The following is a 25,422-nucleotide window of genomic DNA, read 5'->3' on the forward strand; positions in this document are numbered from 1 at the left end:
CTAATTATTTTTTGTGGACCTGTGATTTCATTGGTACAGGAGAGTACTTACCCTACACCAATATAGGACAGCACATTTTATGCAACTTACAGACTTCCGCTCTTGCCAGGAGCCCTGAAAGGTTAATAATTTACCCATGGTCACACAGTAGGGAGAACTTGAACCCAGGTCTTCCTGGCACAGAGCCAGTTCACTATCCACTATACCACTTTACTTCACATACGAATTAAATTTGGTTCCTGAACATGTTTCAGTGAAAATGGAAGTTGTTAGGATTTCTGCTGACTGTGTCATAAATGAAAGCTAAACATTAGCATCAGTACTCAAGGGATGGACGGTATTGACAGATTCTTAAGATAGCCAAGCAGAGTATACAAGTTACCTCTTCTGTTCTCTCTGATGCTTTGCTCAAGGTAGGTACCTAATTAATACCTTAATAAAGTAATGATCGTTTCTTTCCTGAAAGCCATCTAGCTTGGTACTGATCCCCTGTCAAGAGGACCTAGGTCTCACTTTTTATGTAGACTGATTTTGTGACTCTGGGACCTCTTAATGCTCTAAGCAACTCTTTAAAACCTTAAGTTATAGAGCGATTCCTGATCTTAATTATCAGAGAGTTTCTTTCCTGGGGGTTCCCAATACCAAAGAAATGACAATTTTACTTTTCTCTTCCTATTCCTTCAGCTTTCACCTCTGCTGTCCCTCCACCTCCTTTTATTCTTTTTCTTTTTTTGGAAAGTTGTGAAATTTTGAAAGGGAACCCCTGTAATATATGACCGTAGGAGATCAAAATGAAAATATATGTGAAAGGCTTTATTTATAATTCAAGTATATAAATGCAAATTGCTATTATATTTGTTGATATGTGACCATAGTGATTTAGCTGGTTAAATACCCACATCTACCTGCAGATTGGAAAGTATTCTCCAGTCTTTCAGTAAGAATTACGATTTTCCTGCATATTGTTTATTTGGCATGCCACTAAAATCGGAAAAATAAGCTTGTAATTACTCAGTGCCAATAGGCTATATTTATCATTAGCTTTTTAGATTTTAGGACAGCCCAAAGAGAGAACTAGGTAGGAAAAAAAATCCTAAGAGATCCTTTTAAAAATCAAGACACCTTAAAAACTCTTTCTTGATTTTTCTTTTACTGTCAGTATCTCATTACTTTGGTGGGTCTCATGATAACTTTTCTCCTTAGAAACTTTCTGTTTTTTAGTCATGTCTGATTGTGACCCCATTTGGGGTTTTGTTGGCAAACATTGGAATAATTTGCCATTTATTCCAGCTCATTTTTATAGATGAGGAACTGAGGCACACAGGTTTAAATGACTAGGCCAGGGTCATACAGCTAGTGTTTGAGGTCCCATTTGAACTCAGGTCATCCTGATTCCAGGGCCAGTGCTCCATGTACTGTGCCATTTGGCTGCCTTGATTTTTCTTTTACTATCAATATGTCATTACCTTGGTGGCTCTTATTGTGAGCTTTTCTCTTTAGAAACTTTCAGTGGCTCCCTTTTTGTTTTTTGGTCATGTTTAACTCTCTCTGACCCCGTTTGGGGTCTTCTTGGCAAAGATACTCCACTGGTTTACCATTTTCTTCTCCAGAGCATTTGACAGATGAGGAAACTGAGGCAAACAGTAACATGACTTGCCCAGGGTTGTACTTGTCTGAGGTCAGATTTGAACTGAGGAAGATGAATCTTCTTCACTTCAGGCCAGGGCAAGTCACTTAATTTCTTTCAACCTCAGTTTTCTCATCTATAAAATGAGGGTGAGAATCAAAGGTCTTTGCAAAACTTCAGCATACCTACTAAGCTCTTATTTGCTATTAGTACTCAAGTATTTGCTGAATAATATCAGATAAGTTTGTAGGTGACTATGAGATTTTGTTAAACTCTGAGATTTGAGTAAGTTTGAAAACTTGTTCTGGGATCATGTTTTAAACTAGATTTTTTTTCTTAAAGGTATGACTGTATAATGAAAAAAATCCCTGTTGCTTATCTTATAGCTGTTCTTAGTCATAGTGAAAAATTTGTCATGAAAAGAAAAACAACCTTCTATCTAGTGAGTGGGTTGAATGTTTTACTTGTTAAACTGATTCAATTCTTTCTAGAAGTTAATGCAAAGTAGGAAAATTGGGCAAAGCATTTTCTTATAGTGTTACCCTGTGAAATGCTACAAGTAAGTTTCTTATCCCTCATGTGTATTTAGCATACTTAAAAGGTGGTGGTTTGACAGGTTTCAGAATTTAAGTATAGTAAACTCTTTTCTCTTACTTGGTGTAGGGGAAGGTATTGTTCTGGTTAATTAAAATAGCATGTGTGGATTAAATGAGAGGCTGCCTGGTATAATCTGAGAGTTTAAGTTAGCCAGACCAGAAGTTTCACCTCTGACACATACTGCCTGTATGATCCTGAGGTAACTCACTTAACCTATCTGTGTGCCCCATACACAGAAAACTGTCATTTGAGCTGGTGCCAACCTGTATTGGTAGTGAGAGCTTTCCTATGCCAGTAATGTCACAGGTATATATGTTTCATAAAATCAGAATATTATCAGCTTTATATTTAATGTTTGCCAACTCGGGAGGCATTTCAAGATTCTGCAGAGCCTTAAGTTAATATATATATATATTTTTTGTCATTTCTCGTGGAGAAGTGCTGGTTTAAAGGATACTGGGTAGTAGAAAGGTGATTGTATAACTCATGTTAGGACCACCCATCCTGCCTCATCATGGAAATCTGATGTTGTTCTGAAGAGATTCCCTCTGCAGTTGAGAACAGCTTGTTCCGAGTTCTGTTACCAAGCTTTCCAAATGCATTATTTCAGAAAGTCCTGCTATTTCCATCAATAGGATGAGAAATTGGTCTTTGAGATCAGTCAAATGAGACAGACTCATCATATATGTCATAACTAAATGGTAGACCCCTTTTGGAATGAGCTCTTTTTAGAGTGAATAAAGTTTTAAACTGGGAAAACGGAAGTTGAAGTTGATTTAATTTAGTTTATTTTCTCCAGTTTATCCTGTCAAAATGTTGTTTATACGTAGTTGTTGTATGTTGTCTCCCCCATTAGAGTGGGAGCTTTTTGCGGGCAGGGACTATTTTTTAAGTTTTGGTTTTGTTTTGGGTTTTTTTTGGCCTCTCTTAGTATCCCTATCATTTAGCACAGTGTGTGGCACATTGTAGTTCCTTAATAAATACGTTGACTTCACTGTTTGGGAGACAGTGGATTGAAGAAGTTTTAAAAAACATATAAATCTAGGTTAGTCAATAGAGATTAGGGATAAAAACTGAATTGTGTGATTTCTCTGGTACAGGGAACTCTAGAACTACCCATGGAGATTAGCACCTTCTCTGCCACTTAGAGTCTTAAAGAGTTGCCTGGAGAGCTGAGAGAGGTTAAATGACTTTTCCAGCATTGCCCAGCCAGTGTTTTATCAGAGGTGGGATTTGAACTCTGGTCTTCCTGGTCTCAAGACTGCCAGTCTCTGCATTGTCATGTTACCTCTCTTGAAACCTACAGCATTCAGGGTTCTTAGGTGATGTCCCATCCAAGTACTAAGTGGGGCAGGTCCTTCCTAGGTTGTGAGATCTGACTTGTTCAAAGTGATATGGCTGTAGACAAAACTGGCATCAACAGGTCTTAGACCTTTATTTAGGACCATGGCTTCAAATCTTGGGATTAGTCCTGGTGCTGCCCAGTTTCCTCAAATGCCTTTTTCTTTCTTACATTCAGAAATAGTGTTACTTCCATGATCTGAGCAGCCTTGTTTTGTGAATGTCCTTTTTTCCCCTCAGTCCAGTGGCTGAGTTCTTTCATGTCTACATGCACAGTACCTCTTGCATTTTCTTTTCTTTATGTTCTTGTGGCTTCCACCTCAGTTAAGTGATGCATACTCTTTTCCTGCAGATATATCTTATACATGAGGCAAAGAAAAAGAAAGACATCAGACTGGGAGGGAAACAGCAACAGTTAGTGTTGATAATCACTATTAAGCTAAGAGGATCCTGGCTACTTCTTAAACAGGCCTATTCAATGAATGGCTGTTACCTCACCCTAAGTGAGTACCTGAGTAGACCTTGGCCTAAAGGGGCCAGGGTATCCTAGTGCATCCTGGGTCATCTCCAGTCATCCTGAGGAATATCTGGTCACTGGATTCAGATGGCTCTGGAGAAGTAAGGTTGGTGACCTGCACAGCCCTTCTGCACTCAAAACAAAGTCAAGTGCAAGTCATGTCATCATTTCTCTGATGGCATGGTCTTCTTCGGCAATGAAGGACGAACACAACAACACCATCATATGCATGGCTTAAGAACTGATTTTTCTTAAGCACAGATCTAATCAGATCCTCACCAACTCTCTGGGCATATTCCCTGACTGTCCACCATGTCTGGAAGGCTCTTCCTCCTCCCCTCTGCTTCCCACCTTCTAAAGGAAGCTTTTCCCTATCTCTCTAGTGCTTTCCTTCTGCTGAAGGGATTTTACAATTTCTTCTGTATAGCTCTCTCCATTACATTGCAAGCTCCTTGAGAGCAGGGACCTCTTTTACCTTTATATTTGCAGCACTTAGCACATATAGTAGGTGCTTAAATGTGTTCTGTGTGACTAAACTCTTCTCATAGCCCTTAGGTGCCTTCTGTCCTTTTACCAACAGGAAAAAAATCTTAAATTTGGCTTCCTCCTACCATTCTAATCCTATCTCACATTATTCCTCCTTTTGTGCATAGTATTCTAGGAAACTGAACTGCCCTCCCTTTCCCTAGTACACCTTGCCACTTTGGTCTTTATGTCTGGGATCATCGGATGCTATCTTTTCCTTACCTGTGCTGTTCTCCCTTATCCTTATCCTTCAACACTCAACCCAGAATACTCTAATACCATCTTTACCATGAAGTCTTCCCAGATCTTATTATATGGATAATTCCCTACCGTCCAGAAGTGTTGTTTTCCTTTTCTCCTGGTATTTTTTTGGATACCTTTCTTAATTCACTAGGACAATTCAAATGTATAGCTAATATGTGTATATATTTCTTATATAATTCAATAAATTACATGAGGACCTTACCCTTTGATTTCTTCCACAGTGACCATGCATATTTTTGGTACCCAGTAAATTGTGAATGTAGGAATGAACCAAATCTCTAGGTAGGTGCTTAGATGGAAAACAATGGTTAAAAACAGATGTACTCACCAAGCACTCACCATTCACTTAAGTGTATGGTGCTTTTTAAATGGAAGTTAATTCTTGATTGAGGCAGGAGGCACAGTTATGACATATGTATTGCCTTTTTTTTAAACAGTATACAGTGGATCTTGATTTGTTTGGGGTTTTAAATTTAGCCTTTGTTAAAAAAGTTGGTGTTTCCCCATCAGACGTTACCTAGAAAAGCAGTTTGGGAGTTGTCCTTATTCTAAAATTCCAGGCAGTTTGTGGATGAGTGTTTCATATTAAATCATCATGTATTTTCTGAACTTGCAGTGACTCAAAGATACATAAGTACAGTTTTGGATATACTCATAGTACTTAATGTGAAAAGTACCTGGCTTTTGAATTTCTACCAATCTTTGAAGGCTCAACTCTGGTAGTTCCTTTGGCTGGAAGTTTTTTCCTGGTAACCCAGGACCTTTGTCTTTCTCTTAGGCCTACATAATAGTTGGCTTTCAACTCTTTTATGTGATTAAAATCTATTTTGTACTATAGTTATTGGAGGTGTACTGGTTTAGAGTGCTGGTTCTGGAGTAAGACTCATCTTCCTTGCCTCAGACACTTACTAGCTGTATGACCCTGGGTAAGTCACTTAACCCTGTTTGCCTCAGTTTCCTCATCTGTAAAATGAGCTGGAGAAGAAAATGGCCAACCACTTGAGTATCTTTGCCAAGAAAACTCCAGGTGGGGTCAAGAAGAGTTGGACACAACTGACATGACTGAACAGTAACTAAAATTATAGTTATTTGAGTTATAGATTGATAGCTGAAAGTAACCTTAGAAGTCACCCAGTCAAAAGGTGTCAAATTCCCAGCAGCAAAACTCTGAAGTGAGTCCTAAACCAGATTAAAATGTAATCAGGAAGTCTAAAAATACAACATAGATGATATTCATTTCTGGTTTTCTAAGTTATTTGGTGGCAGTAGGTATGCCTGGCTATTGAAGTTTGACACCACTGAGCTAGTCCAACCCTCTCCTTTTACACATTGAAGCTCAGAGATGGTAAAAAAGGAAAACATGCAGAAGTCATGCAGGTTAGTCAAGATTCAAACTCAGTTCCTGGCACCTCCAAGTTTGGCCCTCTTTCCATCATGTTACACTGTGAATGTGTCATGTACCTCTACTAGATTATAACCTCCACGAAGGACCTGTTGTTGAGCTCGTAGGTCCCTTCTAGCTGTAAATCTTAGAAATTAACTTGGCCAACCTACTCATTTTGCAGATGAGGAAACAGAGGCTCAAAGTGGTAAAATTCACACTAGGTCTTTTTTAAACTTTATATTTTTCTTATTTTAATAAATAGTACATGTTTAGTAAGTATTTGTTGAATTGGATACTGACTTACTTTTTTGTACATCAAATAATTTTAGAGTATTAAGCCCTGAGATTCAACAAAGAAGGGTAAATAGCTATGAAAATTTTTTGACATAAGATGAATTTATATTTGCTTCTTTATTTTCTGAAATGAGAAGTTGGAGTTTCTATTTTAAATTTTGTTTGTTGTGCTGAATGATTCCAATGCCTGTCTCCGCTATGTGTGTTAAACTTAACTGGCTCAAAGACAGAATGCTAAAATTTATTAGAGAGTAAAACCTTATTAATATAGAGGGGCCCTGAAATACAGAAAAAAAATCACGTTTGACTCATTAAGATATTAAATTTGAGAAATACTTATGAACCTTTAAAATAATTGAAAATTGTAAATTGAAATAGGCAGTTTATGCTTCATTCCACTATTTTTGTTTATATTGTAATTTGGTAAGATTTTAGTGGGCCTTTAGCCCATTAAGGTGAATTTTGGTGGCCCTTATCCTTTCCTTGTTTATGCCCCTGGCTCTACATTTCTGGTATGTGAGAGATGCCAATTAAATGCACTGGTGTGATGGGACAGAATGCTCAAGATATTAAAATGGGGGAGGCTATCGAAGTGATTTTGGAAATGGTCTGAAAATAGAATGTATGGACACACATGTCTGTGTGTTTGTGGCTCTTCTCAAGTAATGTGATTTGCCTTGGTTTTATAGGATTGTGCAAGTTCGTTGGTTTTCTTGCTCTCCCACTTTGTGCCAAAGTCATTGTTTAACCTATTCCAGGGTACGTAATATATTTTCAATTGTTTTGTTATCTTGATATGAGTTACTGCTGTTAAACTATGTCCTTTATTGTTGTCTCATGGTTGTTTACAATCAAGCTGTCAGAGTAATTTGCCCAATTGTAAACTTAACTTGCCTTTCTTCTTTTTGTTAGTGATAGGCCATGTATGCTCGGGCATCTGGATGGCACAGTGGATGGAGTGTCATGCTTGGAATCAGGAAGGCCTGAGTTCAAATTCAGTCGAAGACATTAGCCGTGTGACCCTGGGCAAGTTATTTAACCTTGCATGCCTCAGTTTCCTCACCTATAAAATGAGCTGGAGAAGGAAATGGCAAACCACTCCAGTATCTTTGCCAAGAAAACCCCAAACGGGGTCACAAAGAGTCAGGATTGAAACTACTCAACAACAAATATTGACTCCCATAATTTATAATTTGCTTTGTAAATGGAATGGAATTTTGGGGTTCCATCATATAAAGGACATTGGCCCTAATGCTCTTACATTAGTTGGACTCTAAGGAAAGCATTGTTTTCTGATGAGCTTTAGATACATGAAATAGAGTTGTGTGTTTGTGTTTTTCCAACATCTGTAGGAGACCACTGGAATTTGGGAGGGCAGAACGATTAAGTTCAGAGCTGAGTAGGTAGTCTGTCGTTGGAGAAAGATGGCAGTCCAAAAGTAAGAAAGTTACTCTTTAAAGGCCACAAAAAGAAATCAGGATAATGATCTTCTGCAAAGTATGTGTCTTAGCTCTTATAATACTGTTCTTAACAATTTTGGCCCAGTAGTTGAGGGAGTCAACAAAAGTTTTAATTATATAACTTGTCCCTGCTGCAGGAGATAGCAAAAGTAGTCATTCTTTTTAGAAATCTTGCCAATTTGTTCATTTTACAGAAAATCATCATCTTAAATTGTGTGCCTGCCTGGAGCCTCTTTTATTTTTAAAGTGTTGAGCCCAGAAGTCACTGAAAATGATATGACCCCTCCTCTCCCCACTGACTTTTGAGTGATTGAAGCTGGTTGGGGAACATTGACGTCAGAATTAGTAAAGCCTATAACTAGCCTTCAGACTCCTTACAAGGATGCCTGCAAGACAGGCGCATACATAGCCAATGATTTTGGAGACAGTGTTTCAGAATGGAACTGAATGTCTGCTGACCTTTCAGAAGGGGCAGAAATTGCATGGCTGAAATTGGGCTATCAGCTACAGAAATGAATCCATCTTTTCCAATTCTTAGGGACTTTCTAGTTTTTCTCATTTTTCTTGACTAGTTTTATATTTCTTGTCTGTCCCTCTCAAAGCATTCTTTTGACAGCATGATTTTTCTTGAGGTTTTTTCTTTTTTCCCCCCATCTTTTTTCATTACCTCTCATTGCACAGTCTTTCCTTTGTATTCAACTGTGGCCTCTTTCACACTTGCCTGCATTTGGAAAAGTCTTCTGTACTTTGGTCAAGGTAACTGGTACCAGTCCCTTTCCTCTTTGCTATATTTTATGTTCTTAGGAATCAGTAGACAAAATTCAGTGACTACTTCATAGGAATTATCTATCACATTCTCCACTTCAAAATAGAAATTAAGCAATAGGTCGCCTTTATTTTCTTTGAGTCTGTCCTGCTTGGATTTTTTTTTTTTTTAAGTAGCCCTGTTAAACTCGGTCTGCTTTCCCTAGATTTAGTTGGGCTGCCTACTAAGCTTCAGCTAGGAAAACTGGTTTCTCATTCTAATAATAGATTCCATTTTCACTGACTTCTCTGATAGACTAGTTCCTCCCCTGGAGGGAGAAAAAAAATGTTTTCCTTGAAGAGAGTTCTAATTTGAATCTGATTAGTAGATAAGCCATCATCTCAGTGCCTGGGTTAGGATGCCTCTGTTTATAATTCTCTTGGGTCAGGGAGTGGAAGCAAACCCATTTTGAAAGTAGAGCTAAATATTTCTGTTAGGGGAACATCAGGTAAATTTTTGATATCTAGAGGCTTGAGATTGAAATTTCAGCCCCAGTATTTAGAAGTGTACATAGTGACTATAATTACGCTTCGTTAAACCTTTTGAATTACCAGCATGGGTACTCTTCTACACAGCTGACCTTTTTGTAATTAAAATCCTTTAGTCTCCATGTTTTTTATGTCCTTAAGATAATGGAAAAATAGTCCCTATTTACAAATGTGTTGTGTGTATTTATACACTATAACATTAAATCCATGAAGATGAAAATTCTTTTACCAAAACTAATTAGATCATAATTTCTTTATATGAAATCATGTTAATGCTAAGGATTATGTATGTGTGCTTTTATATTTGTTGAATTCAATAAATATTGGTTGTACAAACATAGAAAACACTCTTAGATTTGTACCATGAGCATCCTGACATCAAGCAGAAATTTGACTGAAAGCATCAGTACCCACTCACAAGGAGATAATTTGAGGAGGAAAAATGGGCTAATTTCTTTTAATAAAGGATCATTTTTTATATTTGCCTAGTTTCCTTTTTCCATGAATACAACCATCTGTGTGCTTTTCCTGGAAGCTCCACAGTTGGCAATTGTTTATGGGTTATGGGTTTTTTTTTTATTCTTTTGTTTTTTTGCTGCTACAAAAGATTGTAATATTCTGACTGTGTGTGTGTGTGTGTGTGTGTGTGTGTGTGTGTGTGTTAGCTGGTCACATCTCCAGACCTTTGGATATTTAATTTTCTCTCTTGTAAAGGATCAAAATAAAATTTCTAGAGTAGAAACAGTAAAAGTGCTGTACTCTTGGGATAACTATAAGGGAAAATTATAATTTGCATTAGTTTTGTTAGTTTTTGCCTTTGACTTTTCAGTGAATAATATTTAGGACAGTCAAGCTCTATGTTTTCTACTATGTTCTTGCTATTTTTCTCTTTTTTCCTCTTCAGATATGTTGTCTTTTTTTGTTTCCTAGAATTCTAAGGGTTACTATATAAGATATAGCAGATAGGGTATTGGACTTGGAGTCGAGAGTCTTAGGTACCAGCACTTGTGGCCTTGAAACCCGTAGTCATTGCTCCTCACTGGTTTGGAGATAGAAAACCCCAGCATGCCAGTCACCAATAGAGTGACTGGACAAGTCATTACATTAGACCAAGAGGTCCTTGAAAGGAGGGACTCTCTTTAAGCATTGTCCCTAACAGATAGACTCTTAATAAATGTTTAACTGACTTAACCTCTGTGAACCTCCATTAGCCTCCTATATAAAATGGGAGTTCTTCAAGTTGCTGTGGTTCCTTCTAACTCTCACATGCACTCTAGTTCTTTAGCTTTGATTTTAATGTCGTTTCAGAATGATTTTTGGTTTCACATCACTTCCATTTCATTTCAGGGCTTCTTACAACTTCCTTTTCTATTCAGTCCCTCTCTATGTACTTTTGGATTGCTTTTAAAGAAAAAATTAAAGAGCTCCTCTTTTCCCCTTTAAAGTTCCCACCCCCGTGTTGCTGAACGTTAAATGTAAGTTTTAAGCAATATTTTGGACAAACTTCAGGCTTTAAAGGTACAAGTATATGTGAACCTTATCTGAAAGCTCATGGAGAGTCCAAATATATCATTCAATTCTGAGGCTTTATATTCATGCTATAAATCATTTCCTTCAGCACCTTCCTTTAATGCTTGCTAAATTGGATTTGGATGAAAGTGTTTCTGTGTTAATTTTGAAGTGTCCTTGTGAGAGTACTTGGAGCACAGCTAGTTTACGTTTCAGTTCCAGATATCTTGCTTTGTAAAGAGAATCAGGAGACCTGAGTTTTTCCCTCTGTCTCCCAGTTGTCTGAACAGGGGTAAGTCATTTAATCTCTTTGGACTTCAGCTTTCTTAGCTGTACAGTGAGAGGTTAAACTGTACTCTCTTAAAGTCTCCAACTAAAGTTCTGATGTCCAAACTCCTTATCGAACATCAGTGTGTCTAGCCATGATCATTCTTTACCTATATCCTCTCCACTCTTTACTGGAAGGAGGGAGAAGCTCACTTCTCTCTTAGTAGTCGAGATTAGTCATTAAAATTAGTCTGCTTCAGCTACATTTACATTTTTGTTATAATTTTATTATATTTAATATAATTCTGTTGTTATTGTCTAGTTATTGTGTCTGTTTTACTTTTCTTTATTTTGTTTTCAGATTATTGGAAACATTTCTCTGAATTGCTCTTATTTATTTGTTTCTTACAGTGTAATAATGATCATATCCCACAGTTTGTCTGTTCCTCTGTCGAAGAGCTCTTATTTTGTTGCGTTTTTTTTTGTGATCAAGAAAGTGCTGCTCAGAATCTTTTGTTATATGTGGGGCCTTTCTGTATATGCCTCCTTGAGTTCATCCTAAGGAATAGTAAGAGGTAGGAGGTAGGGTTGACTCTGTCCTAAAGAATGTTTGAGCTGGAAGAAATCTCACAGATCCATCACCTCCCTCATTTTACACATGTGAGAACTGAGACGCAGAAAGCTGAAGTGACTTCACAATTCTACAGGTGGAAGAGCCAGGATTAAAGCTGAGGTCCTCTGCCTGCAAATCCAAGTAAGGGCTGTTAATAGAGGTCCTGGTGGACGAGTTTAGAGTTTGGTCTGCTTACATAGACAGTGGGAGGAAACCTTTGTTGGTTCTTAAGAAAAAAATTGACTCGATTAAAAATGGTATTTTAGGAAGTTTAGTTTGGCAGCATCAGGCAGAATGGATTGAAGGGAGGAGAGACAGAAAGAAAGGAGACCGGCTAATATGTTGCAGAAATCCAGTCCTTTATTTGAAAACAAACCCTCACTTTCTTTAACTCTTTTCTAATCATCCCTTTTCTAATCCTGACCATTTCCCTCTCCCTTTCTCACCTTTCCCTCAGTTTGGCATTTATTGGGTGGAGACAAACCATGGCATTAATCTTTCGGAATCCCTGAGTCTAAATCATGGTTTTTTCTTTGTCCTAGCTTAAGTCATCTTCCTGAAGTTTTGTCAGGCAATTTAATCTCTCAGTTTAACTTGTTGCTCTAGTTTCAACTCTGGAAAAATATTTTACCCTTCCCCCTTACTTGGCCCCCATCCCCATCCCCTTTTTCCAACCCTTCTCTCTGCTTTAACCTTCCCCATCCCTTCATATCTCTGGAATCCCCCCCTCCCCCCCCGGCCAAAAACAGTTTTCAATTTCAATGTAAGAAACTTTTTATCAAGCACCAAGATCATGCAGAGGACTGTTAAAGGCTTTCATGATACAGACAATAATGCAGTAGGGGAGGGAAAAGGAACAAACTTTTATGAAGTTCCTACTGTGTGCTAGCACTCTGCTAAGTGCTTTTACAAATATTATCTCATTTGGTCTTCACAACAACCCTGCGTGTAGGTGCTGTTATTATCATCCCCATTTTACAGTTGAAAGAAACGGAGTCAGTCCGAGGTTAAGTGATTTTCCTGGGTCTCACACAGCTAGGCTAGTAAGAGTATGAAGCTGGATTTTAACTCATGGTTTTCCTTCCTTCCTCCAGGTCTGGTGCTCTACCTTTGACCTGATTCATTATCGCTAATGAAGCAGGCCTTGCTTTTTTTAAGGTTATCTTCCATCTTCTCTATATGTGTCTTGTATGTCCATCTTTATATCCCTATTAGAGTTGAGGGCAGCTCGGTGGTGAATTGAACAGAGGGCTGGACATTGGAAGGCCCCTCTTCCTGAGTTCAAATTTGGACTCAGATACCAACTAGCTAGGTGACCCTGGACATAACAGTTAACCTTGCTTGCCTCAGTTTCCACAAGCTGGAGAAGAAAATGAGAAACAACAATAGTGTTTTTGCCAAGAAAACCCCCCAAAAGTCCGACAGGACTGAAATGACTGAACAACAACATTAAAAGTCCATGCTCATTTAGGGCTTATCACATTGCCTGATCTATAATAAGCAGCCTAATAAATGCTTATTAATTGATGGCTTAGGGTGATACATTGTGTACCAACAAGTATAAAACATGCAATTTGAGGAAGGAGAGAAAATTAGCAACTCAGGAGAATCTATCCGGGGAGGACCTTCTAGGAGAATTGGTAGACTTGAAGGATTTTGAGAGATACAGGTCAGGAAGCAGTGTATTCTAGGCAGAGGGATTGGCCGGATTGCCTTTTGTAAATTTTGGGAGAGTAGAGTATGTGAGGTAGGTGATTTTGATCCCTGCTGATCTTTTGTCCCTCAACCTGTCAACATATCAGCCTGAGAATTTTCAAAAGAAACTGACCTCTTCCATAGAGAAGTCTGGCTGACACAAGAAGATAGAATAGTGCTCATCCAACTTGAGAAGGGATTGGGCTCGGAAGTAGATGTTGGAGAGGGTTGAAACTGTTGGTAGAGCTGAACAGAGCACTTGCTTTTCTCCTGGGTGGTTTCTGGTTTTTTTGTTGTTGTTGTTGTTTTTTTTTCAATTTCAAGCAGCCCCTGCCCTGTTCTCCACCTGCCAAAATAAAACTACTTTAACCTGATAAACCTGAAATCTCAGGGCTTATAAACTCTAGGACTTTTGTCTCCACTCACACTTACCCAGTCATTTCTTGAATACATTAAAACTGACTCTGTAATAAAGTGGTAAAATTCCATGATAGATCTCATTGGCCAGTCATGCTGTTAAGTTCTTGTGTAATTGTCCCCTTTAATGTTGTTTGACTTAACGTTGGGTTTTCATAGACCTGGATGAGGGAGTTGTACTGGTTATGTCTTTAATCATTTTATCATAAAATTGAAAGGAATTCTTGAGTTTATATGGCCATTCTGGATGATTGAATATGCTCATTAACTGGAGCTGGAAGGATCTCAAGTCTTAAACTTCAGGGAATCTGTGAACTTGGATGGGAAAAAAATGCCTTTATTTTTACTAATTTCTGATTGAAATGTAATATGAAATTATTTAAAAGTATTATTTTGATAAGTATTGATGTTATTCCATTTTATTGAGTTAATACATACATATATGTATATATCTTTATAAATAAGATGCAAATATATGGGGCAGCTAGGTGGTACAGTGTGGATAGAGTACTGGGCCTGGAATCAGGAAGACGAGTTCAAATTTGGCCTTAGATACTTAATAGCTGTGTGACCCTGGGCAAGTCACTTAACCCCATTTGCCTCAGTTTCCTTATCTGTAAAATGAGCCAGAGAAGGAAATGGCAGACCACTCCAGATCTTTGCCAGGAAAACCCCAGTTGGGGTCATGAAGTGTTGGGACATGAGTGAAAAATGACTAAACAGTGCAAATGTGATTCAAATTGTTGTTGCGTGGTGGTTTCAGTTAGCTTTTTGTCTCAGGGCTTTAGGAGAAAGGTAAGGAAGTTGTGAGAGACATGAGCTGAGTGTTGGAGGTGAAAAAGAAGGGACTAGGGGAAGAAAAGCCAAGATGTGTGTGGTTGGTGCCCTCTCCGTTTGGTACATTTTACGGTACAGAGCTCAAAGGCACGGGAGGGACTGTTTATTCGAATCCTTACGTAGTGGAGAGGACTGAGGTCAGAGCAGTTAAATGACTTGGCCTAGGTCAGTAATTCCCAGACAGTAGATTTTTAACTTTGGAGCCTGTGTTCTTTTTTACTATGCCACAGTGATAGAAGAGGAAGGCCCATAAATATTGAAAATGAGAGCAGCAATAACGAACGACTTACAGGTTTTCTTGTTTGTTTTGTTTCGTTTTTCATGGTAAGGTATTTTAATAGGTTTTTCAAGAGGGTTGGGGCCTGCAGTCAGCTGCACCCCAAACTGGGATGACCAAAGGCTATTCCAGCATAGTGCAAATACTGGCTCATCTTACCAAATTGGAATAGTAGACTAGGTGTCTGGCAATGAGCTTCTCTGAACTTAGGTGTAGAATTCATCTCCAGGTTTACTGTCTGAGATGACAAATATTTTGGCTTTTTTAAAGATGATCTCTTGAGTTCTAACAGGCTTAAAGTTTATATTGGTTCCAGGAGGATCCACAAAGGTGAAATCTCATAGCCTTGAATTATTGTTAGCCCTTTTTAACAAGTTAATGCAAATATATTTCATTTGCTGTTTGCATAACAAGTTTAGATCAACCTCTTTATGAAAATACTTGTTGACACTGTTAATGAAACATTGGTGACAGAGGTAGTATTTTCTAATTCTTTAGCTGCTTTTTCTATTTTATGGTGTTGTAAACTACCTTTAAAATATTGAAACTGCTGTACCATCACCACATTCATTCTAGAAAGATATATTCAAATCCAGTACCTTGTTTAAATTATTAATATTGTAAATTTTTACAAATCTATGAGCCTTTCACCTTTGTCTGGCTTAAATCTTGTGAGACAGGAATTCCCAAGAAAAGGAAGGGAGACTTGTAAAGAAATTGGAATGAACTTTTCTTGGATTTTGTTTAGATTGCAAACCATTTTAAGTTTAAACAAATTCTTTTTGTCTGCTATTAAGTACGTTATTTTGTATTTTTTAAAATGGTGAGCTTGAAATTGTGTAGATCAGCCACTAGTTTTGCTTATAGTTTGGTATCTAAACAACCATGGCTGTGACAGTAAATTATTATGAAGCTATTTTCAAAAGGCAGATTACTAATTTTAGTGTTAACATTTTAGTTCCATTTAGCATCTGGAAAAAAAAATTAGTGCCAACATCCAAAACAGCTAAAGCTGTGATTTGTGGCTTGCCCTCTATTTCACACGGAGCAGTATACATTCCCTTTAACATTCAGTGGTTTGGGTTGGTGTAAAACAGCTCTTGCAACCCACAGCAGCTAATTAATACCTAGTATACTCAGGGAACTAATTTGAGAATATTGAAATTTTAATCTGAAAGGTATAATCACTCAGCAATTTGTTTTGGTTTTGAAGGTAGGTTATAGTTGAACATATGTTGAAATCTTTCTTATAAGATGAGCCACTGTAGTCTGGAATTTGGTGTAATAAAGGAATAAATTGGATCCAATTCAAGGACTTTATTATAACATTGTTTCACCTATAACTTACTGGGTTTTTAAACACAGATCCTGAAGACAGAAATATGAGGCTGTATTAACATTTGAAATTTTTACTGTGCATGTTTTTAGGAGGGAAAAAAAGGTTGATTGCCCCAGAGTCCTACTGAGGGCAGGCAAAGTGAGTCATTTGAGTGTTCATATTGTGTTTTGTCCTTTTTTTAAAGTATACAAAAACAATTTTATCAATATAAATATCATCTTACCTCTCCTATATCCTACCTCTCAATCATTTGCTCTGTTGTAGACTTTGTTCCTAAATAAGGAGAAATTTGGGGAAAGAATTTCACTCTTAGGTCTTTCCCTTCCAATATTTTAAGATATTAAAAAGATATGCGGGTTTAATGTGTTGTTATTGAGTCGTTTTTCAGTCATGTCTGAATCTTTGTGCTCTTTCTTGGGGTTTTCTTTGCTAAGCTATTGGAGCAGTTTGCCATTTCCTTCTCCAGCTCATTTTACAAATAAGGAAACTGAGGGAAACAGAGGTCAGTGATTTGCCCAGGGTCACACAGCCAATAAGGGTCTGAGGCCTGATTTGAACTAAGGAAGATGAATCTTCCTGACTTGACTCCAGGCCTGGCACTCTATCCACTTCATCAGTAGCAAGACATAAGTCAGCTTTAGTGATGGTCAGCAGGATGTGTTGCCTCTTGTATTAACGTATTTTTAGCCAGCGTTTTCATTTTAAGACAAACGTTTTAGTTTCATGTTGAACTTTTGGTAGTAAGATAGTAAAGGAATCAAACAACTCCCTTTCCCCCCCTGAAAAACACCATCAACCCAAACCCCCAAAATCCAAACAGCTTTTACATGGTCTGATAGAGTAGTGAGCTAGAAGACCTAGGTTCTCACAGTACCAAACCATCTGCAAACATTTCCTAAGCTTATTATGTGCTGTGCTAAATACTAGAGATACAAAACCAAAAAAATGAAGTAGCCCCCACCCACAAGGAGCTTATATTCTTTTATATATATATTCATTTTATTTTTTTTTAATGTTCTACAATCAGTACCATAAAACTTAGATTTTTTTCCCCCTATTTACTCCCCCACCCCCACTCCCCTCCCTCCGCAAGATGGCATACAATTCTATATAGGATCTACTCATACATTCCTATTGAATACATTTTCACTATAGTCATGCTGTGTAGAAGAACTAAAATAAAAGGGAGAAATTATATAACAAACCAAAATATAATACACACACAAAATGATCTGCTACATTCTGCAATTGAATTCCATAGTTCTTTCTCTGGATGTGGAAGGCATTTTGCCTTAGAAAACCATTGGGAATTTTTTTTTTTCTTTTTGAAGTCCTTGCACTGCTATGAAGATCCAAGTCTACCAGAAAAAACTCTCGCACACTGTGGTCGTTGCTGTGCACAAAGTTCTTCTGGTTCTGCTCCTTCCACTCAGCATCAGATCGTATAAGTCCTTCCAGGCGTCTCTGAAGTCTTCCTGTTCATCATTTCTTATGGCACAATAGTACTCCATTACATTCATATACCATAGTTTATTCAGCCATTCCCCAGTTGATTTCCAGTTCTTGGCCACCACAAAGAGGGCTGCTATAAATATTTTTGTACATGTGGGACCCTTTCCCATTTTTATGATCTCTTGGGGATACAGTCCTAGAAGCGCTATTGCTGGGTCACAGGGTATGCACATTTTTGTAGCCCTTTGGGCATAGTAAGGAGCTTATATTCTTAAAACAATTTTTTTAATTAGCCTTCATTTATTTTCTTTCCTTTTGACTCCACCCCTTGCTCTTATTAGAAAAAAAAAGAAACCAATGCCTTGTTAGCAAACATGCATAATCAAGCTAAAACAAATTCTTTGGCAATGTCTAAAAATGTGTATCTGAATCTCCATCTGGTCTGCCATCTACCCAGAGGTGGGGAGGGTTCTTTGTCATTGGCTGGCTGAGATCAGGGTTGGTCATTGCATTGATCACTGTTTTAAGTCTGTCAAAATTGTATGTCTTTCCAATATTATTGTTACTTTAGAAATTGTCTTCTGGCTGTTGAGCAGTTAGGTAGGCCAGTGACTAGAGTGTGGGCCCGAAGTCTGCAAGACTGAGCTCAAATGTGGCTTCAGGCACTTACTAGCTGTGTGACCCTGGGCAAGTCACTTCAGATCTGCCTTATTTTCCTCATTGGTGGCAAAAGACTATACAATATCCAGGGCTTAGTTACATGTACCTGGGTACAGAGTAATTGTTTAATAAATGGTTGTTGGCTGATGGGTGGTTCCGTTTTTTTTCAGTGCCCCTTCATACCCTTTGACTCAAACAGTTTATGTTCTAAGGCTAGACATCATGTACACATCTGAATATATATGGAGTGTATATGAAATGAATATAAAGCAGTTATGGGAGGGGGTGCAACTTTGCAAAAGTTACTTAATGTTTCCCATCTCAGTCTCCTAAGTAGCAGGAGAGGGTTAGACTTAAGGGTCTCTCTGAGGGGTCTTTCCTGTACGAAGACATTTGTACATTTGTAAATGTGCCAAGGTAATATAGTTTGTGGGCTAGAATATAAAAAAAGGAAAAGTGTCATCTTGAGCATTTTTATATAGAAAAATAAATCTTTGAGAGTATATTGATTTTTAACAAAAAAAGGGAAAAAAATTGTGTGGAAGAGGAAATGTGTGGAAGACATGTTAGCTGATCAAGCTGAGTGACAGATACAGACATCCTGAAAGTTTTAGTGCAGTTTTAAGGTAATAAAGCTTAATAATAATAATTATGTTGTGGCCAATTTAAGCTGAAAAACCTAACAATAACTATTTCCCTGCCAATTTGGATTACTAGGTACTCTCCAAACTTGATATTTCTTCTTGCACCTCCAAACTTTATTAAAAGCTTTGTAAGCTTTCTTAGTTTAAAACTCCAAGAAGGCTTTTGGGACTCCCTGAGTTTTTGATCAGAAACAAGGTATGACTTGAAAAGAAATTAGACTGATTTTCTTCTGTGACTTGTAAATTGACCCTGAAGGTAAGTTTATTTATTTTTTTAGTAAACATTCTTTTTCATTTTATTTTACTTTTTAAAAATTCATTAAACATTTTTTAATTAAGTTCAATTTAATAAATATTAATTATATGCTTTCTGTGTGTAAGGGATTGTGCTAGGCACTGGGGAAATAAAACAAAACAGCTCTTGCCCCAAAGAAGCTTACGTTGTTCTAGGGAGAGGAAACTGCATGTAGACAAATGTAATAAATTCAAGGTCATTTCTGGGAGAAAACAACTTGGGGATTTAGGGAAAGCTTTATCACCTGAGGAGTTGTGCCTGAGCTAAGTCCTGAAGGAAGATCCAAACAGAGATGGAGATGAGGAAAGATTACATTGTAAGAAAGAGGGAAAGCTTTGGGGAATGCATGGAGGTGGGAGGTGGAATATATCAAGTTTGGGGAGTACCTAGTGATCCAAGTTGGGCGGAACAGAGGAACTGAAAGGAGAGCAGTGTGAAATATGAAATGAAAGTAGAATCAAAGAACATGACTTGGCAGCTTATTGGAGCTCTAAAAATGTTTTGAGCCATGGTAGTGTCTTTAGTTAAGGATACTGCTGCCCAAGATCACTATTTGGAAGATTATCACTCATCTGTGTTGTGGTTAAAGAAATTTCATATTTATTACTTAAATTAATTTAAGTAAGATCATACTAATAACTCATTAAAAAACAGTTGATTATGTAGCCTTTTACAAATTACAAATTTACAAAATGTGTCTTCTCACCACAACCTTATGAAATATTGTTGTTGTTTCAGCTGTGTCTGACTTTTGTGACCCCATTTGGATTTTTCCTGGCAGAGATATTGGAGTAGTTTGCCATTTCCTTTTTCCAGTTCATTTTACAGGAAGTAAATAGGGTTAAGTGACTTGCTCAGGGTCTCACAGCTAGTAGTGTCTGAGACCAGATTTGAATTCAAGTCTTCCTGACCCTAGGCCTAACACTCTACTATAGGTGCTGCCTCTTATGAGATGGGTTAAGTATTAATAGTTCAGTTATATAGTGCTTGTAGGTTTGTTAATACTTTATGTATGCTGGGTGTAAATATTTCTAAATCCCCATTTTTCAGATTTAGTAAACTGAGGCCCAGAGAAATTAAGCATTTTGCACAAAAATTCACAGCTAGTAGTAGAACTGAAACTTGTACCTCTGACTTTTTTTTGACTCTAAACCTGCTGTTCTTTTCCCTACTTTCCTCTAATCTCATCACTATGATTAGCATTAAAAAATGATCAATTATTGAATTTGACTTTAGATATCAGCAAAAAACAAGCCTATTTTATATCAGTTCTGTTTTTGAATCTGTGCATCTCCAACTCTAATCTGTCTGAAAATTCATGGCTACTACTTCTGTCTAGTTTTAGTATTTCATATCCACAATGTATATGCCTGTATTCTTGCCATTCAAAAGAAATCTGTATCAAAACACTTTAAAGAAAGGCCTGATGGTAATTAGGTATTCCAATTACCTTATGCTTAGGCTGAGATAGCTAGAGCTAGAAGGGATCTTAGATCAGGGTAGTGTAAACCTGCCATTATACAGATGGAGAAACTGAGACTCAGACTAGGTGAGTAAGTTGCCTTATGTTGCACAGCTGGTTAAGGACAGAACTAGAATCCTGGTCTTTTGATCCCACTTCCCACTTTGAGGACCACATGTGATCTCAAGGACACAGGTTCCCCATTCCTGCTACCCCCATTCAATCCTTCCATTATTTACTTCATCCCAGAAGCATAAATGGCACAGTAGATAGCGTTGAACTTGGGAGTCAGGAAGACCTGAGTTCAAATCCAGCTCTGGAAACTTAGAAGAAATAAGGAAACCAATTGTATAGGTTAGAGAAAAATCTTTTAGTCTTTGCTGTCAAGCAGGCTGACATAACAAATAGTACATCCTGAGTGGAAAAAGTGTGTAGGCATGTGGCAAGGGCAAAGCCACACTAGTAGGGAAGCAGTAATCTCTTCATGTTTTGGGGTGGAATGCTGTCATTGGGAATAGTGGGAATGGAATAGATACTTGGTATTTTTTCTTAGGCAAAATAGGTAATCACTACCTAGGTTCATAAGATTTAGAAATAGATTAGTCTTTGGAGAAATCATCTAGTTCAACCCCTTAATTTTACAAATGAAGACACTGAGACCCAGAGACTTACCTAAGATTATATAAATTGTAAACACTATAGCTGGGATTTGAACTCAGGCCCTCTGACTTCAAATGCAATGTTATTTCCAGCATATAACCCTAACCTATTTTTTTTTTGTCACTAGGATCATATTGCTTTAAAATTTGGCAGTCCTTGCATCTATTCTTGATAATGATTGATTTTAAAAAATGGAATTATAGATTTCATTTCTGAGGAGCGGTGGGGGTGACTGTGTTTCCTTAGGCTGGTAATGCGTTGGCCACTCATTGAGTCCAGTACTACTACTGATGAGCACAGGAGCTTTGTCCTGCTCCAATTTTCTCCTCCTCCTGGTGTCCCTACACACTCCAGACCTACTACCATATTGGTGCCAGATTTAGTGGGGACACCAGATTGACAGCCCACTGCAGTTTAGCACTCCCAAGCTCAAGAGATCCATTAACCTCACTTTCTTAAGTAGAAGAAATTGCTGGCTTGTACCACCACACCCAACCCCATTCTTTTTTGGGGGGTAAGGGTCTGCAGAGATACATTTTATTTAGACCCAACACATGTCCAGACAATGAGTCAAGTACATTCCCTCCAAAAAAACTATGATATTAAGGGAAAGAAAGAATCTTTTAGCTGTGCCAGTAAGTCATTAGCATTGACTGTTGTAATTGACTAGAGCTTTGTTGCCTGTTGACTTTTTTTACATTGTTATAGTGTATAATTCTTTTGGCTTTGCTTTCTTTCTTTTTCACCATCTCAGACAAATCTCTCAATTCCTTCCTAGTCAGTTCCTGTAGCATAATTATATTCAGACACCTCAGCCATTAGACACATTTTGTTTCCGGCTTTTAAAAAAATCACAAATAATGCTGCTTTGAATTCTCTCCTTGGGATGTAGCTGAAGTAATAGAATATCTGGGTCAGAGAGAATGGACAATTTAGTAACTTTTCTTGCATAATTTCAGATTGTTTTCCAGAATGGTTAAACTGATTCACATAGCTCCATCAGCAGTGAAACAATGTTTCCGTTTTCCCACAGCTCTTCCCACAATGAGCTTCCATATTTTTTGCTAGCTTCATGGTCATGACGTGGTCCACCAAGGTTTTAATTTTGCTTTTTAGTCATCACATTCTTTAAATGATGGGGAAGGGTGTTTGAGATGATTAAATATGAGATTAAACAGTAATGAGTCATCACAAAATTTACAGTAATATGACAGCAATCAGTGGAGAAGTCAAAGGATTGATTTGTACTTAGAGGGTGAATTATTTTTACTCATCATGATAGCTCTGCTTGTGTCCATTATAGCAAGCTAACAGTATGGTTTGAGGAGACATACTTTTTCTATTAACAGATTTCCTTTTTTAGGCATTGACTTTAAATGATGCATATATTAAATAGGTAATGAAGAATTTAGAGAGGTGCCATATGTTATTGGATAAAAAGATATCTTCAGAGTAAAAAAAAATGTGGGTTCACGTCTTCTATGTTGAATGTATGACCATGAGCAAAAAATTCGGCTTTTCTGCTCCCTAGGTAACTTTCTGTATCTATAAGTTGTAAAACAGTTATGGATCTACATTGGTCCCATACTTCACTGGGAACTGTTTGCATTGATAAAACTATGGGTGTGGACAAAAATGTATTTAAAAGGTAATGTTACTTAAAATATCTCAGTCTAGATTTAAATTTCACACAAAATAGTGGAAATGATACATCTTTGCTATCTTATTTCTTTAAAAAATTCTTTTAAATTAACATTCATTTAAAATTTTTTTGAGTTCCAGATTTCCTCCTTTACCCACTGAGAAGGCAAGCAATGTATCAGTTATACACGTGAAGTCATGCAAAACATATTTCTGTATTAGCCATATTGTAAAAGAAAACACATGTACACAAACAAGAAAGTAGAAAAAAGTGGAAAAAAGTATGCTTCAGTCTGTACTCAGAGTTCATCAGTTTTCTCTCTGGAGGTAGGGAACATTGTTCGGCATGGGTCCTTTGGGATTGTATTGGATCATTGTATGATCAGAGTAGGGAAGTCTTTGATAGCTGATCATCCTTACAATATCGCTGTTACTATGTATACTATTCTCCTGGTTCTGCACACTTCACTTTGCATCAGGTCATGTAAATCTTTACAGGTTTTTCTGCTGCTTGTCATTGCTTATAGCACAACAGTATTCCATTAGATTCATATATCACAACTTGTTTAGTCATTCCCCAGTTGTTGGACATCCCCTCAGTTTCTAAGTTTTTGCCACAACAAAGAGCTGCTATAAATATTTCTGTGGATACAGGCCTACTAATAGTATTGCTGGATCAAAGGGTATGCACAGTTTTATAGCCCTTAGGGCACAGTTCCAAATTGTTCTTCAGAATGATTGGATTGCCTCAGGAATGAGACAAACCTTCCTGAAAGGGAGAATTGTTTATTTAATAATAGCTAGCATTTATATAACACTTTAAGGTTTATAAACATTATTTCTTCTTATCCTCACTACAACGCTGAGATGCAGATATTATCGTTATCCTTATTTTCCAGATGAGGAAACTGAGGCCGAAAGCAGTTAATTGACTTGTGCAGAGGTTGTAAGTGCCAGAGGCTGGATTTGAACTCATCTTTCTTACTGCAGGCCTAGCACTCTTTCTTGTTGCCACCTAACTTTCTAGCCTTACTTTTTGAATTATTATGTGGGGGATGGATTGGAAAGATGAGAGACTGAAAAAGAAGAAATTAATGAGCAGTTTGTTGTATTAGGTGAGAGGTGTTGAGGGCTTAAACCCTTGACATTGCTTGTATGGGATATAATATGTTCTAGAAATAGAATCCAGAAGAATTGACAACTGTTTAGATGGAGGAGGGGGGAAAAGAAGAGTTTGTAAGCCTTGTTGATGGGAAAGATAGTGGTATTTTCAACCAAAATACGGAAATTTGGAGAAGAGATGGGTATTGGGAATATGAGTTCCATTTTGAACATACATGCCTTTGGGTGACTGAGGCTAATAAGTTGTCTAGGATGTAGTGATGCAATACCAGAGTTCTAGAGAGAGAGTGTAAGGAGTATGGATTTGTCAGCCATTTATATAAAGAAAATTGAAGAAGAGTCAGACCATACCCTTTGGAGAAGCTCACTTTTTAATGGTCAGGACATGGCTGAAGTATCAGCGAATGCTGAAGAGTGGTCAGAGAGGTAGGAGAATGAGGTGAGAACAGTGTCTCTAGTGGCAAGAGAAGAGAGAGCACTTAGAAAAAGAAGTTCCATGTCAAAATCTGCAGAGAGGTCAAGTAGAATCAAGATGGATGGAAAAGGCATTGAATTGAGCAGTTGAGATATGGTAATCCTTTGAGTAGTAGGGTCAGAAAGTGGATTGCAAGGGGTTGAGAAACAAGTATAGGGGTGTGGAGAGTGAGATGAAATGGAGTCAGTTTAGAGACCCTTTCTTGAAGTTTGGTTACAAAAGTGAGTAGAATATGATAAGTGCAGGGTCAAATGAAGGTTTTCAGTGGATGGAGGAAACCTGGACATGTGTCAGACAAGGAGACAATTGAATTAGAAGGCACAACATGAACACTTCTCTTTTTCCTTGCTATATGTGGATTATAAAGGAAGGCAACATTTGTCCAGAGTCATGTACTACTGAAATTTAGGCCTGCCACTACTGCAAAATAAAATTTGGTAAATTTATGTCTCATGAATGTGTGTATTAGATCCACATCGAAGGGAAATTTGGTGGAATGACCCTTCCCGATTATTTGTGGCAGAGTGAGGTCAGAGCCTGATTACTTAGTCACATATATTTCTTTTCATTTATAATTAGTGTTGCACTATTGGCAGAATATTCCAATTGGCAGAATTGCCGGAATTGGCAGGATTCATCCTTGGTTATTGGGGCCCAAGTAGATAGTACTCCATCCTTGGAGATCTTACAAGAGACATTTTCTTTTGGGGTACAGATTGGACCAGCTAGCTGCCTGAGGTCTTTCCAGTTCTCAG

At 37.6% G+C, this 25,422-nt stretch overlaps 1 protein-coding gene across 6 annotated transcripts in view; it reads left to right on the forward strand.

Moving 5' to 3' along the window:
* NCK2 (NCK adaptor protein 2) overlaps nt 1-25,422 on the forward strand; it is a 184,939-nt gene that overhangs the window by 4,044 nt on the left and 155,473 nt on the right. The window lies entirely within an intron of this gene.

Source organism: Notamacropus eugenii, chromosome 6 (genome assembly GCF_028372415.1).
Source record: "Notamacropus eugenii isolate mMacEug1 chromosome 6, mMacEug1.pri_v2, whole genome shotgun sequence".
In the NCBI taxonomy this organism is placed as follows: domain Eukaryota; kingdom Metazoa; phylum Chordata; class Mammalia; order Diprotodontia; family Macropodidae; genus Notamacropus; species Notamacropus eugenii.